Source organism: Pinus tabuliformis, chromosome 1_2 (assembly GCF_031772625.1).
Source record: "Pinus tabuliformis cultivar Carrire ecotype Pingquan chromosome 1_2, CPIR1, whole genome shotgun sequence".
Classification (NCBI taxonomy): domain Eukaryota; kingdom Viridiplantae; phylum Streptophyta; class Pinopsida; order Pinales; family Pinaceae; genus Pinus; species Pinus tabuliformis.
Window position 1 is genome coordinate 975,993,397 of NC_142298.1, and position 22,214 is coordinate 976,015,610.

Sequence of the window (22,214 nt, forward strand, 5' to 3'; positions counted from 1 at the left end):
GTATAGAGTCATGTTATGCTTTTGCAGACCTTGCATGTGCTCAGGGGGAGCATGGACGGATTGGTACATCTTGGCATGTACAAAGGAGGAGCTTAATCAGAAACTTTAGCATGTACTCAAGGGGAGCATGGACAGCAGAATGTATATCAAAAAAGAGAATATCTTGGTCCGCCCTTTGCCCTTGATGTCAAAGGGGGAGAGTGACTTGGTGTGGTGGTTGCCATCAAGTCCAAAGGGGGAGATTGTTGGCAGATAACAGATCATAGTACAGCAGGTCAGTAGTAAAGAATTGATGATCAAACTACAAAGAATGAAGAAAGAAGAGTCTATACGTAGGTTCACTATATACCAAGTGGTGTACACACGCAGGTTCACTATATACCAAGTTGCATATATACGCAGGTTCGCTATATACCAAGTAGTGTATACACGCAGGTTCACTATATACAAAGGCGCGTATACACGCGGTATTGCTGATCAAAAGTCGCGTATGCGTATGCACGCACTTTCATGCACGGAAAAGCACGTACATGTGGGAAAGCTTATTTTTGGGTCTGTGGTATTTAGACCTATGGTATTTGGTCCTTGGTATTGCGTCCGAAGTGTTGAACCCAGGTATTGGGTCCCTAGTATTGGTTCTAAATGGTTTTGGACCATGGTATTGAGAGAAGCCTAAACCTATATAAGGAGAAGATCATTAGGCCAAGGGGGCAAGTGAGGAAGTGATGAATATCTGATAAGCTGGTTATGGGTTTGTGATGCTTTGCTTGATCTGAACCAAGGATGCACTCATGTGGATGATGATGAACGATGGATCGGGGTCTTAAGGCTTGGAATGTTTATCATTATATGGTTTGATTATGGATAGACTAGATCTGAATTATTGACGCATGTTTTATTGTATGAATGTTATGATCTGGGCATGACTGATCTCTAGAACAACTGCAAAGTTATGAGTAAATATTTGCAGATATGTACGCAAGTTGGCTTTGGTGAAAGCGCGTATGTACGTTGATTTGGTTCTTCATAGTAGCGTATACATTATGAGATATGATATTTGAAGTTGCAGTTGGATCTGGTTGTTGCAGAGTTCTGTTGTCTGTTTTGTGTTCTAGTGACTGTGTTGTTGACATGGTTTCAGTGTTTCAGTATTGGGTGATTTAGAGATTGATGATGCAAGTGTAGTTGATGGGTGTATTGCAGTGATGATCAATTTTGTGCTTCAATGTTGTTGATGGGTCCAGTATGAAAATTGGATGAAACATGGCCTTCAAATTATGGTGTTGTGCTTCAGGAGTATCCAGTATGAAAATTTATGAAACGTGGTCCCTGGAGGAAGAAAGAAAATTGTAGAGTTCAGTAGGTCGGCGCCTACGTACTAGTAAATGGATCGTCTATTACAAGAGCTAAGGGGGTTGTAGCTCCCTTCCAGGAGAGTCTGGAGAACGAGAGAAAGTTGTAGCCTTCTGCAGGTAGAAGCCTGCGTACTGGTATAAGACTACACCAGTACAGAACCATTGTAAAAAGAAGTTTCTTATTAAAGAAGATAGAGACGAATTGCAGCAGGTGGTTTTCACCCACATTGGGTTTCCACCTTATATCTTGGTGTCCATGTGTGTTGCTTATGTGTGATGATTTGTTCTGCTTTACTGCTCCTGTGTACTGTTCATATGGTTAATAATGTTCTGATGCACTCATTAAGGATCAACTAACTGAATCATAAGTTTATACATTTGTTGCATTAAACACAGTTGCGTATACACGCAGTTTGCCTTAACTGAAGTAGCGTATATAAATCTGAATATGGAAATGAAAAAGTTATATTGATTTGATAATACTGATTCACCCCCCCCCCCTCTTAGTATTATTTCCAACAACTTATAGAAGAAGACAAGAATCAAGCCAAAATGATCTAAGCCGCCATTGATTAGAAGTTAATCTGGGTAGTTGGTTGTCCAACAGAAAGATATAAGAAGAGACTTGAGGGGCACTTGAAGAACACACACAAAGAGTTCAGAAGATCAAATTTCTAAAGCAGAGCAGCTGCCAGTGACAAATTCGAAGTGAGCTTTTGCAGTGAGGGGCAGGTATAGTTCTAGTTGGAGATTTCTCCTGATCCGAGAATACTCAGCAAAGGAGGCAGAGAGAGATCTGGGAGAGGCAGCATTGAGCCAGAAGAGGTTGATGCAGAGCTACGCAAGGCCACGCAAAGGCAGTGAAAAAGCCTTGAGAGAGTCTGAAATTTGATGGAGGGTTCGATTTCTACAACTAGAAGCCGGGGTATGAGACCGGGAGAGCAGAAGTCTGAATGTCAAAGGCAAATCGAACAGACAGGAAGAGTGATGCAAATCCTAGACAGTGTGATGCGGGCTGACGCAAACATTGCGCAAAGGCAGCGCAGAGGCAGCCAGGGGCTGTTCATTCAAGGGCTGGATCAGCGAGGACTTCCTGTGATGGTGTGAGGTAATCTCACAAATTTCTCTGTCAGTGATATTCTCTGTAACTGGATTGCCAAGAAGGCATCCAGAAGTTGTATTCAGAAATTACTACTGCATAATAATAAAACCCTCAAAGTTGTTGCACCTGTTTTCCCGCATTGCGTTTTTTCGGGGACATTTGTCCAAAAGCAACTGTCACTTGTGTTGTATCTTTTTCCTATTCAGTTTCTTGTTTCGGCATATTATTTTAAATAGTGGATGCTGCAGTTGTATTTACTTAAATATTTACCGTAGAACACAATAAATAACTTGTATGGAATAACAAGTAGGAGAAGTAGCATCAGTTTGTTGCAATAGGGATTCCGAGTTTAGGAATTTTCACATGGTATCAGAGGAGCCAGTGAAGCAAGAAGAACAAAGCCGGAAGAATCAGCGCTGAAAGAAGAAAGGAATTTGAAATTCCTGAAGAGGCAACAATTCGAATCCCTAGAGGGTTTGCGCAGTTCAGGCCAGGAGGGCTACATTTTCGTGGTAAATCTCTAAGTGAGTCAATAGAGAGGTAAGATTTCCAGATCAAAATTTGTCAGCGGCAAAGGGAGCAACACAGCAGAAGCTTCAGCGAAGAGGGGTTTTTCTGGTGGGACGCAGTTTCTCTACAACCAGTTGTTGGGCAGAAAGATGTCAGAGGGAAGAGAGAGATACAGTTGAGGGAATTCTTCCTCAGAGAACTTCCACCCAAGGAGTCTGAATTCTCACTAGCTCCAGAAGGGAGTGCGTAGGCCAGTCTAGTGTTGCGCAGAGGAGAGAGGAGGCTATTCGACTTTTTCGAATGGCAGAGATGGCAACCAATGGACTGAGAGATTAGGATAGGTTGGATGGGGCATCCAACTATGTGATTTGGAAGGCAAGGATGCCATGCCTTCTAGATAACCATTTTCTCAAAGTCTACGTCGGCAGCATGGTAGCTAAGCCCACAGATCCAGATCAGCTCAAGAAGTACAAAGGAGAAATGGCAAAGACAAAAAGAATGATCCTCAACGGAGTGAAGGATCATATAGTCTGTCACATAGCTGGTAGAAACACTACCAAGGAGATGTGGGATGCATTGTCGATGCTGTATCAAGGATCTTTTGAGCAGCGAAAGATGTACTTGGAGCAGAAGATGAGATCTACGCAAATGCAGAAGGGGGAACCTTCATGAGACCCAAGATGAATTGGCAATTGTGGGATCAACACCTCAAGGTTCTGAGATGGTAAGACTAGCCCTAAATTCAATATCTGAGGAGTGGCGAGTCTTTGTCCAGAGCATCCTAGGCAGGGCGACTTTGCCAAACTGGGATGAGATGTGGGCAACTCTTAAGCAAGTGGAGCTTAGGAGGGACTTGGTAAAGTGTAAACTTGACGAAAGCAACAGCAGTGGGTCAAAGCCCAAGGAGGAGGATGAGAATGCAGCCCTCGCATCCAAGGGGCAACAGGAGCAACGGAAGAAGAAGAAAGATGTTTCAAAGATCAAATGCTTCAAGTGTGGTGAATTTGGTCACTACGCAACACAGTGTCCTCTCAAGAAGAAGGGCAAAGATGAGAAGCATGATCCAAAGGTTGCAGCCACGAAGATCGAGGAGGATGAGTTTGCCATGACATCTGAGATACCTCCAGGATGGAGGTGGGTGGAGGTGGGTTGATTTAAAGTTGTAGTTCGAAAGAGCTACAAATGGGCAGGATCCTTGAGGAGCCCACCTCTCGGATCAATTCCTTGCTACGGGAGCCCAGATTAGAAGTACCAGGATGGACGAGTGTCAATTGGTGCAGAGGAGCGTTGGAGTGACAGTTGCATAGGCTAGTAGCACTAGAGACTAAGTAGCACAGAGCAGAGTTGGCAGCAGTGCAGATGGCACAGAGCAGAGGTCAGCACCAACGCAGAGGCTTCAGAGGGTCAGCGTAGAGACTAGCAACAGTCAAACTTCAGCAACGAGATACATCATACTGAACACTAGTTCAGTAATTTGGAATGCTTTTTCCTTGTTGAGGCAATAGCAGCAGCAGTTGGAGAAGGTTGCAATGCAGATGTAGTTTGCTGAAGAATTTAGGGCAAATGTAGTTACTATGATTCTTCCAAGCATGACAACTATTTGTGAGGTATTTTAACTTTTTACTTATTAGCACAATCTTATCTTGATATGATTAGTGTGTGCATTTCTTACTTCATCAAACAGTTACCAAAATACAAGAGACAAGAACACAAGGTGTTGGCTTTCTGCCAGGGCCAAAACCTCTCCCTTTTGGAGAGGAAAACCCGCACAAAATTCTTCTTATAGAGATTCTACTTGACGAATACCAAGACCATGACCGTTGACTTACTATGCCACTCCAAGACCAAGACACCAATCCTCTTCTTCGTCGTTGTTGAGTTCATCATCACTGCATTACGAAGATCTTCCTTGCTGTTGTCATCACTGAGAACATTATTGTGCTTCTACTGAGATACTCATTATGACAATGAGATCATTGCTTCTGCACCATTACTCCATCTTCACATCATCTCAACTGCACCATCATTACTGTATCATCTTGTTGCACTACTACAGAGATCTGAGATCATAGTTGTGACTATACTTAGATCATTACTGTGTCTTGATGTTGTGCTGAGACTGTATGATCCTCTCCATTGTAGATACATCAAGATTGTGACTGCGTATATATACAAGCTGAGACAGAGTATGACTGTGGTTCTTTATATGCATGCTGAGATTGTAACATTCGAGACAGTAGTCATTGAAAACTAGAAGAGATCATGGTCATGAGACTGATATACTTTATTGTGATCATCACCGAGGATAACAGAGGTATCCGAAGTCCCTTTTCCCACACAACATCACAGAGAGACCCGAGATTATATATTATTGTGCTTGCCACCAAGATCTCGTCACTGTGCTTGCCCGAGATTATGTGTCACCGAAATTTCAGTGATCCGCAGTTCTGTAATCCGCACCTCCGTAATCTGCACTTCTATAAAACCACAGTTTTGTGATGACCCTAGCCGCCTATTTATAGGTGTTGTGCCTCCATAATAAGCCGACATTACCAGGTGAACCGACATGACTTTAAATTCATTTTTGTTGGCCGACGTGACTATGTTTTTCAATGTTTTGCTTGCTTGTCTTCAAGAGGATTGTGCTGGTCTTGGAGGGCTATTCTTAGACATTCGGTTGCCCATATATATTACATGAAGGCTCAAGAAGAGCTCCTTACATATGACTTTGACTCTTTGACTTTTCGAGACCTATGAAATGAGCAAGAAACTCATTCATTTAATTTACAAAAATAGTATTTCTTTTTCTTGACAAGTACAACGATCAAAGTAACATTTGTAAATACAAAACCTAGTTATACTTTCTTCAACACAGTTGGTAGTGGCAGTGCCAATAGCAACACGGATGCAAAATTGAGAGGGAGTTGCAGTACGGAAGTAGTGTTACAGTGGCAGGGTCAGCAGCAGTACAGATGCAACATTTGCGCAATAGTTGGTGGACAGGATATCAGACATGAGCAGCGCATAAAGAGATGTTACAAAACAGAGTGATGCTTCAACAAGTTGCAATGCTAGATCACATTCATTGCTAAGAGGGAGTGTTTATTTCTGGTAGCATCGGATGTGATCTAAGTCTCAAAATTTGCAGGGAGGCTTAGACACATGCATTCTCCAATACCCATAAATCGTTTTGGTAAATTCCACCCGGAGACAGTTTTATTAAAATAAGTAATTATTTTTAATGGGACCCTAAGTCTAAACTTAGGAAATTAAAATAGTTAAATGAGTATTAATCTGAATTGTGGGTGTAACTTCTAGAAGAAGACGAGGATCAAGCCAAAATGATCTAAGCCATTGATTAGAAGTTAATTTGGGTCGTTCGTTGTCCAACAGAAAGATATAAGAGGAGGCTTGAGGGGCACTTGGAGAACACACAGAGAGTTCAGAAGATCGAATTGCTAAAGCAAAGTAGCTGCCAGTTTCAAATTCGAAGTGAACTTTTGCAATGAGGGGCAGGGATAGTTCCAATTGGAGATTTCTCCTGATCTAGGAATACTCAACAGAGGAGGCAGAGAGAGATCCGGGAGAGGCAGCACTGAGCCAGAAGAGGCTGACGCAGGGCCACACAGAGGCAGCGCAGAAGCCTTGAGAGAGTCTGAAATTTGTTGGAGGGTTCGATTTCTATAGCTGGAAGCCGGGGTGCGAGACCGGGAGAGCAGAAATCTGAATCTCAAAGGCAAATCGATCAGCCAGGAAGAGTGACGCAGATCCTAAATAGTATGATGTTGGGTTGACGCAAAGGCAGCCAACAGTTGCTCATTCAAGGGTTGGATCAGCTAGGACTTCTAGTGATAGTGTGAGGTAATCTCACAAATTTCTCTGTCGGTGATATTCTCTATAACTAGATTGTCGAGAAGGCATCCAGAAGTTGTATTCAAAAATTACTATTGCATAATAATAAAAACCTCAGAGTTGCTCCACTGGTTTTCCCGCTTTGGGTGTTTCCGGGGACATTTGTCCAAAAGCAACTGTGTCACTTGTGTTGTATCTTTTTCCTTATCAATTTCTTGTTTTGGCATTTTATTTTAAATAGTGGATGTTGCAGTTGTATTTACTTCGATATTTACCGTAGAACACAGTAAATAACTTGTATGGATTAACAAGTACGAGAAGTAACATCAGTTTGTTGAAGCAGGGATTCCGGGTTTAGGAATTTTCACTCATAGGGTCAGAGAATGTTGCCCCCCTATCTGGTCTTTGCAAAGTATACCCCAGCTGGCATCATACCCACAAGCAACGTTGGTCGGGAATACCGCTCCCTGTTTGGCCAACCTAAGTCAACTATGATGCAGGTGCTCTACCACGTGATTATTTAGGGTCATCGATGGGAAGATCAGTAAGCAATAGGATGGGTTTAGATAACCCTATGCGGTTCCGGGTTAAGATTTACCTCCCCGATGTGATCCGAGGATCGAGATGTGCTCCCCTGCGCGTTTGGATATCCTATTGCTCGATATGGGGTGGTAGATGTAAGCTCCCCCATGAGATTTCGGGTTGAGATTAAGCTCCTCGATGTGGTTCAAGGTTGAGATATGCTCCCTTGATGGTATGCCCTCTGATGATGATATAGATTGCAGATTTAGCTCCCGGTCGAGATTCGGGGTAGTAGCCCGATGGACAGAGGGTGGTGGATTGGGCTCCCCTCCAATGTCAAAATTCTTCTTCTTTTAGATTCGAGAATGTTCAACATATGATCAGGAACAATCAAGAGATAACTAGGAATAAGCAATGGATAGCTCGAGATGTACATTGATGATTTGTGATGATGCGATAATTGAGATGGTCATGGCATGACGCCTACATGACAGAGATGTTCAGTGACAATACGTGATGACACTTGAATGGCATATTGATCGATAGACAAATATCGGCAGATGGAATTCTCCCTAGTTGAGAGGGAGCGTTAAAATTATGCAACTGCGGTCAAATTCCACTTTGAACCGCTCATATGATGAAGATAATAATTGCAATAGATTCCTCCTTTCGAGAGGACCAAAATCGACATAAAGATAACCTCATTTGGACAAGCAAACATTGGTTTTTGAATTTATGTTCGCACTCATGTATATTGGATCAGGTCGGCCCTATGCATATTTACAATTCGACAGGTTGGCCTCAATATCAAGTGGACCCTCATGGAAGCCTATAAATAGAAGAGACCTCAAGCTCATTTGGACACATTGATCAAGCCATCTTCTCCTCTTCTATTGTCTTGGTTAGCACAGGTCTGACAGAGAAAGTTAGCACAAGGGTGCAAAACTACAGGGTTGAAGCTCGCACGGATCTAGGGTTTCTGTTTCTCAGTCACACGCACATAACTGAGTATTTTCGTCCCCAGACGCACACACAGAGTTGTCAAGGGTGTGTCTAGGAAGTCTCAGACGCTCGCACATAAGCCTGAAGGGAGTGTCTAGGGTTTCTAAAGTATATCAAAGAGTGTTGGTCCACAGACGCACGCATACAGCCTTCCAGCAAGCGTTCGGGCCAGACATAGACGCTCACACATAGTGGCTAAGGGGGCGTCCAAGAAGTTTCATTCACTTGTAGTCTTCCTTGTTGGGAGCGTCCAGGGTTTTGATCTAGGGTTTGACAATTGCCTTCAGCTCGCTTCAGTAGCCTGATGGATAAAGGGTTTCTCTTTGTTGTTCTGTAGTTCTGCAGTCTGCTTCTGTTCTGTAAATATCTACTGCAAGTTTATGTATTGAGCTCATTGTACTCTCTGCTGAAACATTTTATGACGATCTAAGAAGAAGAAGAATTTGCAAGGGTTTTCCCCATAGTGGGTTTTGCCCTAGTCTTGGACCAATCCTGGTGTCTCTATGTGTGCATGCTCTTCTTCTATTGTTCTTTTATGTTCTATTGCATTGATGATAATGATGTTGTTCTTTCCTCTAGAGTTTGTTATATTACCATAGAGACTCCATTTTGTATTTCGCTTACTCGCGCTCACCAAAACAAGACATCTACAATAGATACATAATAAGGTATTAGAATCAATAAAGTTGAACATGAGAATTGAATGCAATAATTAATCATAATATGAAACATACTTGTCTTTGACTTTTGTTATAGAAAGAGGGATAATCCGTTTTGTATTTCATGTATCCATCTTCTATATTACAAAATAAAATATCAGAATTCTAACAAAAGTTAAACTAAAGAGTTGAAGGCATGAACTTGTCATCCAAATTCCAGACCATTTATATCCATGCTATATCTAAAAATATATATTTTCTAAACTAGATGTTATTCTTCTAGGAATAATGCTACCAATGTTATCATAAGAGAAATAATTCTTTTTGTAAGAGAGATCTAAGCATATTTTAAATTTATTGAACACCAAAAATCATAGGGGTCATAAGGCAGTAGTGTTGTCCATTAACACAGTGGCTAGTTAGTTGAAGGGTCAGTATGCATGCTTGCTCAAACTTACCATCCTCCTCTCTAGGGCTTGTTGTGTGGGGGTGTGCATGTGATGTGGAGCAAGAAAACATATAAATTTAAACATACCATTTGATGTATATGTCAAACCACTAATTGAGTGGTACTACTTGAGAACCATGCTAGAAAGAGAAAATGTCAAGAAAACAAATAATAATAACACTATTTTGTTGGAAAACATCATGAGTCACCCATCCCCTGTGTTGCATCTACATTGCCTAAAGTATCTTCTCCACTCGACCCTCCCAAACACTACAAATGTAGTCATTGCACAAAGTAAGATTTATATATTAGATCACAAATAAACCATGAGAGCTCAAATAACAAATATACAGAGCGATGAATTAACCATACACATACCTACCCTCTCTTAGCTAATATTATAGCATTTGCAATCATGAACAATAAGCCCAAAACATGGGAACCCTGGTATAACTTTTCCATTTCTTTCGCATCAAAGTTCTAGCAAAAATCTTGCCCTAAACATGGGAACCCTAGTATAACTTTTCCATTTCTTTCGTATCAAAGTTCTAGCAAAAATCTTTGAATCTCGCACCCATGAACCATATCATACTACCTAAAAAACAAGACAAAATGATAAATCATTGTGCAAACAATGGATATTTCAGGGTATTAAAGGACAATAGTATTTTGTTGAAGAAAAGTACGGCTCACCCATCCTTTGTGCCACATTTGTAAAATGTCTAATGCATATTCACCACTTCACCTTCGTAGACTGTACGATTGTAGGAATGTAGTTGTTCAATACATAAAGAATATCAATATAATTGATTATGAGAGCATAGCTAACACATAATAAATTGAATAACAAACAAGTGGAGCCACAAATTAGCAAAAGATACTTTTAATTAAAATGCATTGCATATAGGTATGTTGACTCACCTTCATTTATGAACAATAACCTCCATTTTCTCTATCTGATTCCTTCATTTCTTTCTGTGTCTGCTTCCTTCATTTCCTTTTCCACACCCAACAAATGAAACCAAGACCAAACTACAAAAAACGTGCAAACAAAGGAAAACAAGTACAACACACCCAACAAATGAAGCCAAGACCAAACTACAAAAAATGAGCCCCAAAAAAAAAGGAAAAAGAGTGCAACAAAAAGCATGGCCATGCTCAAACTCATAAAATAAAACATGTAGACAAGTACAAAGAAAAATTGCAAATATCCCCTCTGCACATCATCTCTCCTACAATGTGCTCTCCTTTGCTGAAAGGAAAAAAAGTGGGTTGAATAAAGTTAAAATATACACACAATTAGTAATGGTAAGCATATTTCAAAACCAATAATTATTCATAATAGGAAATGCACCTCCCCTAGAGTTTGTTTTATAATGATGGACACTCTCTTTTGTATTCCACTTGTTCGTGCTCATCAAAACAAGCCATCTACAACAGATACAAAATAAGATATTAGAATCGTTATATAAGTTAAACAAAAGAGTCAAACACAATAATTAATCATAATAAGAAACACACCTTTCTTTAAGATTGTTATATAAAAGGGGAGAGCCCATTTTGTATTTCATGTATTCATGCTCAATGGAACAAGCCATTTGCACTAGATATACAATAAAATATTAGATTTCTAATAAAATTTAAACTAGAGAGTTTGAAGGTATGAACTTGTCATGCAACTTAGTTCAAGTCCAATTATATTTTGTGCTATATCTCAAAAAAATATAAATTTTATAAACTAGATGTACTTCTACTACAAGTAATAGAAACAATGTTTTCATAAGATGTAAATTTTTCGGAAAAGGAATCTAAGCATATCTAAACATATTGAACACCCAAAATCCTAGGGTCCACAAGGCAATAGTGTTGTATGTTAGCACGATGGTTGATTGGTTGAAGGGTCAGTATGCTTGTCTGCTCGACCTTACCCACCTCCTCTACAAGGCACGTTGTGTGGGGGTGTGCATGCGATGTGGAGCAAGAAAACATACACTACACCATTCCAGACATTGCAACTATATTCACTCACTGCACAAAGTAATACTTGATATGAGATCACAAATAAACCAAAAGGGAAAATGAATAACAAATATACAAAGTGATAAATTAATCATACACATACCTGTTCACCCTTGGCTAATGTTATAGCAGCAACAACCATGAACAATAAGCCCTGAAAATGTGAACCTCAATATGACATTTCCCATCATTTACTATAAAAGTTCCTGACAAATATATAAAGTGATAAATTAATCGTAAACATACATGTTCACCCTTGGCTAATGTTATAGCAGCAACAACCATGAACAATAAGCCATGAAAATGTGAACCTCAATATGACATTTCCCTTCATTTAGTATAAAATTTCCTGGAAAATCTCAAAACAAGATCATACTATCTTGAAGCCATGACAAAAGGATAAATTGATTTCGCAAAGAACAAATATTTCAGTCGATTAAAGGACAATATTCTTATGTAGGAAAAAATATGGCTTAACAATCATCCAAGTTGTATTGGTAGAATGTCTAGGTTATCTTCACCTTGACCTTCATAGTATACATTTGTGGTCACTCACTACACAGCGATATCAATATAGTTGAGTGTGAAACCACATATAAAACATATAATAAATTGAAAAGCAAGCAAAAGGATTCACAAATGAGCGAAAAGTAATTGTGAGTGAAATGCATTGCATATAGTTAAGGTGATTCACCTTCATTTATGAATGATAACCTCCAACTTATCCATTTCATTTTCTATCCTTGCTGCCTTCCTTTCCTATTGCACATCCAATAAACAAAACCAAGACCAAACTGCAAGAAATGAGAAAAAGATGTAAAACAAAACTAAAAGAGTACAACAAGAAACATGACTATGCTCAAACTCAACAGAAACAAAACATGTAGACAACAACAAACAAAAAATTGCTAACTTCCCCTTTGCACATTATCTCTACTGCGGTGTCCTCTCCTCAGCTGAAAGGAAAAAAAGTGTGGTTAATAAGATTAAATACAAATAGAGATAGCAATGGTAAACATATTGCAAAACCAATAATTATTCATAATAGCAAACAAACCTCCTCTAAAGTAACGATAGACACTCCATTTTGTATTTCGCTTACTCGTCCTCACCAGAACAAGACATCTACAATAGATACATAATAAGATATTAGAATCAATAAAGTTGAACTCGAGAATTGAATACAATAATTAATCATAATATGAAACATAATTGAATGCAATAATTAATCATAATATGAAACATACTTGTCTTTGAGCTTTGTTATATAAAGAGGGATAATACATTTTGTATTTCATGTATCCATCTTCTATAGTAAAAAATAAAATATTAGAATTCTAACAAAAGTTGAAGGCATGAACTTAACATCCAACTTGATTCCAGACCATTTATATTCCATGTTATATCTAAAAATATATAAATTCTCTAAACTAGATGTTATTCTTCTAGGAATAATGCAACCAATGTTATCATAAGAGAAATAATTATTTTTGTAAGAGAGATCTAAGCATATTTTAAACTTATTGAACACCCAAAATCATGGGGGTCACAAGGCAGTAGTGTTGTCCATTAACACAGTGGTCGATTAGTTGAAGGGTCAGTATGCCTACTTGCTCGACCTTACCATCCTCCTCTCTAGGGCATGTTGTGTGGGTGTGTGTGTGTGATGTGGAGCAAGAAAGCATATAAATTTAAACATACCATTTGATGTAATTGTCAAACCACTAAGTGAGTGGTACTATTCGAAAACCATGCTAGAAGGAGAAAACATCAAGCAAACAAATAATAATAACAGTATTTTGTTGGAAAACAACATGACTCACTCATCCTCTACGTTGCATCTACATTGCCTAAAGTATCTTCTCCACTCGACCCTCCCAAACACTACAAATGTAGTCACTGCACAAAGTAAGATCTATATATTAGATTGTGAATAAACCATGAGAGCTTAAAACATGAACCATATAATACTACCTCAAAACTAGGACAAAATGATAAAACTTTGTGCAAACAACAAATATTTTAGGGTATTAAAGCACAATAGTATTTTGTAGAAGATAAGTACGGCTCACCCATCCTCTGTGCCACATTTGCAGAATGTCTAATGCATATTCACCACTTCACCTTTGTAGATTGTACGATCAGGTTATTAAAACACAATAGTATTTTGTAGAAGATAAGTACGGCTCACCCATCTTATGTGCCACATTTGCAGAATGTCTAATGCATATTCACCACTTCACCTTTGTAGATTGTACGATTGTAGTTGTTCAATACATAAAGAAGATTAATATAATTGATTATGAGAGCATAGATAACACATAATAAATTGAATAGCAAACAAATGGAGCCATAAATTAGCAAAAGATACTTTTAAGTGAAATGCACTGCATATAGGTATGTTGACTCACCTTCATTTATGAACAATAACCTCCATTTTCTCTGTCTGCTTCCTTCATTTCCTTTTCCACACCCAAGGAACGAAACCAAAACCAAACTACAAAAAATGTGAAAAAAGTGAAGGAAAACAAGTATACAACAAACCCAATAATGAAACCAAAACAAAACTACAAAAAACGAGAAAACAATGCAAAACAAATGAAAACGAATACAACACAGCATGGCCATGCTCAAACTCAACAAAACAAAACATGCAAACAAGAACAAAGAAAAATTGCAAACATCCCCACTACACATCATCTCTCCTATAATGTGTTGTCCTCTGCTGAAAGGAAAAAAGGAAGTAGGTTGAATAAGGTTAAAATACACACACAATTAGTAATGGTAAACATATTTCAAAACCAATCATTATTCATAATTGGAAACGCACCTCCCCTAGAGTATGTTTTGTAACAATTGACACTCTCTTTTGTATTCCACCTACTCGTGCTCATATGAATAAGCCATCTACAATAGATACACAATAAAATATTAAAATCGTTATATAAGTTAAACTAGAGAGTCAAATGCAATAATTAATCATATTAAGAAACACACCTTTCTTTGAGATTGTTATATAAAATGTGAGAGTCCATTTTGTATTTCATGTATCCATGTTCACTGGAACAAGCCATCTACAATATGTACACAATAAAATATTAGATTTCTAATCAAAATTAAACTATAGAGTTTGAATAAATGAACTTGTTATGCAATTTAGTTTGAGTCCACTTATATTCTGTGTTAAATATCAAACGAATATAAATTTTCTAAACTAGATGTGCTTCTCAACATAATATAAGCAATGTTTTCATAAGAGGTAACTTTTTTCAAAAAAGGAATCTAAGGTTATCTAAACATACTGAACACCCAATATCCTAGGGTCCACAAGGCAATAGTGTTGTATGCTAGCATGATGGATGATTGGTTGAAGGGTCAGGATGCTTTCTTGCTCAACCTTACCTACCTTCTATATAGGACATGTTGTGTGGGGGTGTGCGTGTGATGTGGAGCAAGAAAACATACAAATTTAAAGATACCATTCGATGTATATGTCAAACCACTAATTGAGTAGTACTAACCATGCTAGAATGAGAAATAGTCGTGCAAACAAATAATATAATACTATTTTGCTGGAAAACTACATGACTCACCCATTCTCTATGTTGCATCTGCATTGCCAAAGGTATATTCTCCACTCAACCATACCCAGTACTATAATTGTAGTCACTCACTGCACAAAGTATTATTATATATGATATCACAAATAAACCATAAGACAAATTAAATAACAAATATACAGAGCGATAATTGATCATACAAATACCTACATGCCCCTGGCTAATGTTATAGCAACAACAACCATGAACAATAAGCCCTAAAAATGTGAACCCCGGTATAAAATTTCCCTTTACTTCATATCAAAGCTCTTGGAAAATCTCAAACCTCACACCCATTAACAAGATTATACTACCCTAATACCATGACAAAAGGATAAATTGTTTTGCAAACAATATTTATTTCAAGGTATTAAAGAACAATATTATTATGTAGGCAAAAAATATGGTTCACCAATCATCTGCCTTGCGTTTGTAGAATGTCTAGGGTATCTTCACCACCTCACAAAGTATACAATTGCGATCGCTCACTACACAAAGCAAAACAATATGGTGAGTATGAAACCACATATAAATCTTATAATAAATTGAAAAGCAAGTAAACAGAGTCATGATTGAATGAAAGATAATTGTGAGTGAAGTGCATTGTGTATAGTTAACGTGATTCACCTTCACTTATGAATGATAATCTTTGTCTCATCTCTTGCATTTTCTCTCTCTACCGCCTTCCTTTCCTCTGGCACACAACAAACAAAACCAAGAGCAAACTACAAATAATGAGAAAAAAATGCAAAACAAATGAAGATGAGTACAACATAAAGCATGACCATGTTCAAACTCAACAAAACCCAAACATATAGACAACAACAAACAAAAAAATGCAAACTTCCCCTTTGCACATTATCTCTACTACAGTGTCCTCTCCTCCGCTGAAGGGAAAAAAAAGGAGAGAATTAGATTAAAATACAGACACAGATAGTAATGGTAAGCATATTTCAAAACCAATAATTATTCATAATAGGAAACATACCTCCTCTATTGTTTGTTATATAACAATACACACTCCGTTTTGTATTCCACTTTTTCATGCTCACCAGAACAAGCCATCTACAACAGATACATAATAAGATTTTAGAATCATTATTCAAGTTAAACTAGAGAGTTGAATGTCTTTATTCAAGTTAAACTTGTCTTTAAGTTTTGTTATATAAAGGGGGATAATCCGTTTTGTATTTCACTATTCATGCTCACTGGAATCAAAATATTAGAATTCTAATACAAGTTAAGCAAGAGAGTTGAAGGCATGAACTTGTCATCCAACTTAATTCCACTCCATTTATATTCCATGTTATATCTCAAAATATATAAATTTTCTAAATTAGATGTAATTCTAATAGGAATAATGCATTCAATGTTATCATAAGAGAAATAACTACTTTTGTAAGTGGGATCTAAGCATATTGAACATCCAAAATCCTAGGGGCCACAAGGTGGTAGTGTTGTCTATTAGCACAATTATTGATTGGTTGTAGGATCAGTAAGCTTGCTTGCCCGACTTTACCATCCTCCTCCTCTCTAGGGCACGTTGTGTGGGGGTGTGCGTGTAATGTGGAGTAAGAACACATAAATTTAAACATACCATTTGATGTATATGTCAAACCACTAATTGGGTGGTATTACCTAAGAACCATGCTAGAAGGAGAAAATGTCAAGCAAACAAATAATAATAACACTATTTTGTTGGAAAACAACATGACTCACCCATCCTTTGCGCTGCATCTACATTGCCTATCTTCTCCACTCGACCCTCCGAGACACTACAATTGTAGTCACTCACTGCACAAAGTAATATTATATATGAGATCATGAATAAACCATGAGAGCTTAAATATCAAATATATAGAGCGATGAATTAACCACACATACTTGCCCTCCCTCGGTTAATACTATTGTAGTGCAATCATGAACAATAAGCCCTAAAGATGTGAACCCCGGTATAACTTATGCATTTCTGTGATATCAAAGTTCTAAGAAATATCTTCAATCTCACGACCAAGAATAAGATCATACTACCTCTAAACCATGATGAAAGGATAAATCATTGTGGAAATAACATATATTTCAATGTATTAAAGGACAATAGTATTTTGTAGGAGAAAAGTATGGCTCACCCATCCTACTCAATGGGTGCTTGACCTCTAAATAAAATTACCTTGAGCATGAAATCCATGCAACAAAAATAACAATAACAACTCTTCTTTCTTTTTACAATATACAGGAACCAAGAGTACATTTCATATCTATGAAGAATGAACCTAGTTACATATTTCAACACTCCCTTTTAACTAGGGAGGTATTCATAATAGTACATGGACATTCTCAAACTAATGAGATCTCATAAGAAGAGTTAGATTGGTAAGCCATCTTATAAGTTATTATTTCAGCTTATCTCATTACATCTCATCATACCAACCAGCATTGTCACATAGCAAGGCCTTGACTAACAGCTCTATCTCTCCACAAGATCAGAGCACAATGTTGGTGAGACAAATGATTGATAGACACCATCATCATTGTCTCTCAAGGCACATACCCCACCCGGGTGTTCAAAGGGTATGTCATTTTAGGACAATTCCTATCTTGGAATAACACATCCTCAAGGAATTTCCTCTTCGACTACTCTTACCTATTGGATGCCCTACCTCATCCTCAAAGAGTATCGGAAGCCAGATGCTTACCCAATCCTCCATTCTTTCTTCACAAAGTGAAGACAAGAACGATGTGTCTATCTCTCCCTCTCAACTAGGGAGGAGATATCAACCAAACCAAGTTTGCCTCTCAAATACACAAGCTTCTTATTAGGAAAAGGTTTTTGTCAAAATGTCAGCTACCTGCTCATCGGTGGATATATATTGTAGCTGCAACACTCCATCTTGTACTAGCTTTCGTATGTAATGGTACTTGTTATTTATGTGTTTTGTCTTTCCATGGAATATTGGGTCTTCAAACAACCTTCTGCAACTGGTGTTATCACAATGTATAACCATAGTGCCCATCAATCCTTCAAATAGGTCGGACAACAGGTCCCTCAAACAGACAGCTTTTCTATTGATTTCACATGCTGCAATGTATTCAGCCTCAGCACTACTCAAAGCGATTGACTCTGGCTTTCTGCTCATCCATGATATCATAGAGGATCCTAGGCTAAAACATCCTCCAATAGTGCTTCTTCCATCTGTCTCATTGCCTCCCCAATCAAAATTTGTATATCCAATCAATTGGACATCATTCTTTCTATCATACTTCAGGCAGTATTGGATTGTTCCTTGCAAATATCTCAGTATATGCTCAGTTGCTATCCAATGGTCATATTTAGGCTCTATCTAAAACTGACTGAAAATATTCACTACAAAACAAATGTTTGGTTGAGTGTTCACAAGATACATCAAAGAGCAAACCAATTGTCTATACATTGTAAGATCCACAAGGCTTGAATCAAAACTTCTTAGCCTCTTCAAATTTGTGATCATGGGAGTTGTCATAGGTTTGCAGTCCATTGTGTCAAACCTCTGCAACATTTTAACCACATATTTTCCTTGTCCTAGATATATCTCATCAGGTCCTTGCCAAACTTCCAACACCAAGTAATAGTGCATCAGCCCTAGATCCTTCATATCAAATTTTGTTACTAACTGCTTCTTACACTCTTGAATATGACCTTCCACACCTATTATGAGAAGATCACCTACATATAGAAGAAAGATTACAGGTTCATCCTTCACTACCTCTATATAAAAATTTGGATCAGCGAAACTCTTCAAGACGCCCAATCTTTGTAGAAATGTATCCATCCTTGCATACCAATCCCTCGGAGCTTGCTTAAGGCCATAAAGTGCCTTCTTACCCCTGCATATGTTTAAATGAAATTCTTGGTAATTATTGCAAGCTTAATCTTGTAACCTTGAACCCCTTAGATGTTGAAATTTGGTACCGGAGGCAGGTGGTTCCCTAAGGCTTTGATCTTTGGCCTAGGGAAAAGTGTCCAAAAGAATTTAATTTTTCTCCTAGAGTGACTTTATAATTTTTATAAAGTCAAATCTAATTTAAGAGTGACTTTAAGTGATAAAGTTACTAAAGTCTAATTTTAAAGTGACTTTAATAAAGTCAATGTAAAATTAGAAAGTAAAAGTGACTTTGGAAATAAATGACTAAGTGGGTCTTTATTAAAGTGGGGAGAATTAAAAAATAGAAAGTGAGATTTAAATGAGCATTTAATCTCAGCCCTAGATCTCAATCTATTTCAGCCATTGGATTTAGGGATTCCCCAAAAGTCACTTAGGGTTAGATTAAAGGAGGGAAAGGAGGAAAAGGTAATTCATTCTTTCATGAGCAGATTGAGAGGAGAGCAAGAGAGCGAGGGAGATTTTTGAACAGGGAGGAGAAGGAGGCAGCAGCTTGGCACACATTCCAAGACAGCATTCCAACAAGTCCATACAGCTGAGTTAGGACACAGTGAAAGGCAAGATTTTGGCACGATTTTCTAGAAAGGCAGTTCAGCGTTTTTGGAGCAGGCCGTACAACGTTTTTGAAGCAGGTCGTACAGCATTTTCCAGGCAGGTCGTACAGCAGTTTTCAGCAGTTTCCAGGCAGGCCGTACAACAGAATTCCACGCTGAAATTTGGCACGCTTTTCTAGGAGGCCATACAGCATTTATTGCTGTTCTGTTTTGTTGTTGCAAGTTTTTCCAGTTGGCTGTGAGGCACGGAAAACGAGCTAAGTTGTAAAATTTGCTTGCTGATTTTTTTGCTGAATATTTCTCACTGTAAAAGGCATTTTCCAGAAATAAGAAAGAGCTCTCGAACTGGTTTTCCCCAAGAGTTGTAGGGGGTTTTTCCAGGGTCACCTTGACCAAAAATCATTGTGTTTAAATGTGTTGAATGGCTATTTATATGTGCTGATTTTTATATTTCTGCATTTTCCAACACTCTGTAAAATTTCCAAAATTTGTGTTTTCAGCAAAAAAAAATAAAAAATCAGTTGTTGAATGTATGGCTATGGGAAAGAGCATTTAACTATTTTGGAAAAATAAGGTGAAACTGAAAACCGGAGTGGGAAATGAGAAATTTTTACATTAGAAAACCTCCTAGAGAGCATTTTTCTAGTGAATTTCTCCCACCATAAAATGATAGCTAGGCTTCGGAAGTGAAAATTAGGGTTTTCCCCTTACTCCCTTCAAAACACTTGATATCATGGTTAAACTTCCTGAGACTCCATCACCCAAGTAGGGAAAAGGCCCCGGCAACCATCTTGATGATAAAAAATTATAAAACTTTATCTTTTCCCTCTCTCTATTTTCGACCCTTCAAAGCAAGCCACTAGGGCTAGGGCTTAAGATGAATTCAACTATGGTTTGAAGTATTGAAATGTTGGAGCTAATTTGGCACTCTCCTACCTTACTATACCTAACAAACTCAAAATCTAACATATTGCATGGTAAATATAAGGTTGACATTGTCAACCATAAGTAATTTAAGGCCTTATAAAACCCAAATCATACACAAAGGCTTCAACTTAGGGCAATTTGAAGGTTTGTCACTCCATTGGTTGATCATATGTCTTAAAGTAAACCTTTTCCTTGTGCTTTTATGTCTAGATGTAACATTATTGAGCTAAATCTTGAAACCATAGGCTACAAGCCCTTCTAAGCTTCTTCACAAGTATATTGTTCCTTGTTACAAAGAATTGTGCCTTGTTCTAAGTGAGAAGTAGGTTGATCAAGCCTCCCATTATCCTTGTTACCAACCACCTGTGGGCAATGTATATAGGAGAAGATTTTTCTCCTAGATGGTCCTCAGCCAGCAACCAGCAGCCCCTTGTAACCACCAGATAGATCGATGTGCCATTTTCTCCGCCAACTAAGCCAACCATGTGATCGCTGACCCATCTATTATGAATGTGCATGTTTGAAGGTGGGTCTCCCAACAGCAAAGGTATGACTTTTCATTGGTATACTTGAGTAATTTTCCTTACTTGTCATGAGCACTTCCAGGCATGAATTATGGGAGGATTCAACAAAAAGAGTGGGTTAGGTTTGTATTCTTGTCCCTGCTGGCCGATTTCATGGTTACCTTTTTATCCTGGTCCCATGGGATCTCCTTTACTGACCATTTGGTTTTTGGGTTGGTGCAAATGCCCCATCCTTCTGTGCCATAGTTCGTTCAAATTCTTGTCTCCATTACTGCCTATTAGTGCCATTAGTGATTCCAGCTGCAACCTGTACAACCTGTTACTTCTTATTATGATATGTACCTTCTTTAAAGTGACTTTAATAAAGTCAATGTAAAATTAGAAAGGAAAAGTGACTTTGGAAATAAATAACTAAGTGGGTCTTTATTAAAGTGGGGTGAATTAAAAAATAGAAAGTGAGATTTAAATGAGCATTTAATCTCAGCCTTAGATCTCAATCTATTTCAGCCATTGGATTTAGGGATTCCCCAAAAGTCACTTAGGGTTAGATTAAAGGAGGGAAAGGAGAAAAAGGTAATTCATTCTTTCATGAGCAGATTGAGAGAAGGAGAGCAAGAGAGCAAGGGAGATTTCTGGACAGGGAGGAGAAGGAGGCAGCAGCTTGGCACACATTCCAAGGCAGCATTCCAGCAAGTCCATACAGCTGAGTTAGCACACAGTGAAAGGCACGATTTTCTAGAAAGGCAGTTCAATGTTTTTGGAACAGGCCATACAGTGTTTTCCATGCAGGCCATACAGCAATTTTTAGCAGTCCGTACAGCGGTTTCCAGGCAGACCGTACAGTAATATTTCACGCTGAAATTTGGCACGCTTTTCTAGGAGGCCGTACAGCATTTATTGATGTTCTGTTTTACTGTTGCAAGTTTTTTCCAGTTGGCTGTGAGGCACGGAAAACGAGATAAGTTGTAAAATTTGTTTGCTGATTGTTTTGCTGAATATTTTTCACTGTAAAGGGCATTTTCCAGAAATAAGAAAGAGCTCTCAAACTGGTTTTCCCCAAGAGTTGTAGGGGGTTTTTCCAGGGTCACCTTGACCAAAAATCGTTGTGTTTATATGTGTTGAATGGCTATTTATATGTGCTGATTTTTATATTTCTGCATTTTCCAGCATTCTGTAAAATTTCCAGAATTTGTGTTTTCAGCAAAAAAAAAAAAATTAGTT

The 22,214-nt window shown here is 38.2% G+C and overlaps 2 long non-coding RNA genes across 3 annotated transcripts; both read right to left on the reverse strand.

Annotated features, from left to right (window-relative positions):
* Positions 1-12,001: 12,001 nt before the first annotated feature.
* On the reverse strand, positions 12,002-14,187 carry LOC149209259 (uncharacterized). Its single transcript, XR_016252203.1, has 6 exons — positions 13,881-14,187; positions 13,542-13,712; positions 13,293-13,368; positions 12,527-12,594; positions 12,396-12,425; positions 12,002-12,228 (listed from the first exon to the last, which is right to left on the reverse strand). It is a non-coding gene; the product is annotated as an uncharacterized LOC149209259 (long non-coding RNA).
* Positions 14,183-15,949, reverse strand: LOC149209260 (uncharacterized). Of its 2 annotated transcripts, XR_016252201.1 has the most exons (5): positions 15,696-15,949; positions 15,481-15,556; positions 15,063-15,142; positions 14,467-14,543; positions 14,183-14,376 (listed from the first exon to the last, which is right to left on the reverse strand). It is a non-coding gene; the product is annotated as an uncharacterized LOC149209260 (long non-coding RNA). The 2 variants fall into 2 exon arrangements; XR_016252202.1 differs by lacking the exons at positions 15,481-15,556; positions 15,696-15,949 and having other exon boundaries at positions 15,063-15,256.
* Positions 15,950-22,214: the final 6,265 nt, after the last annotated feature.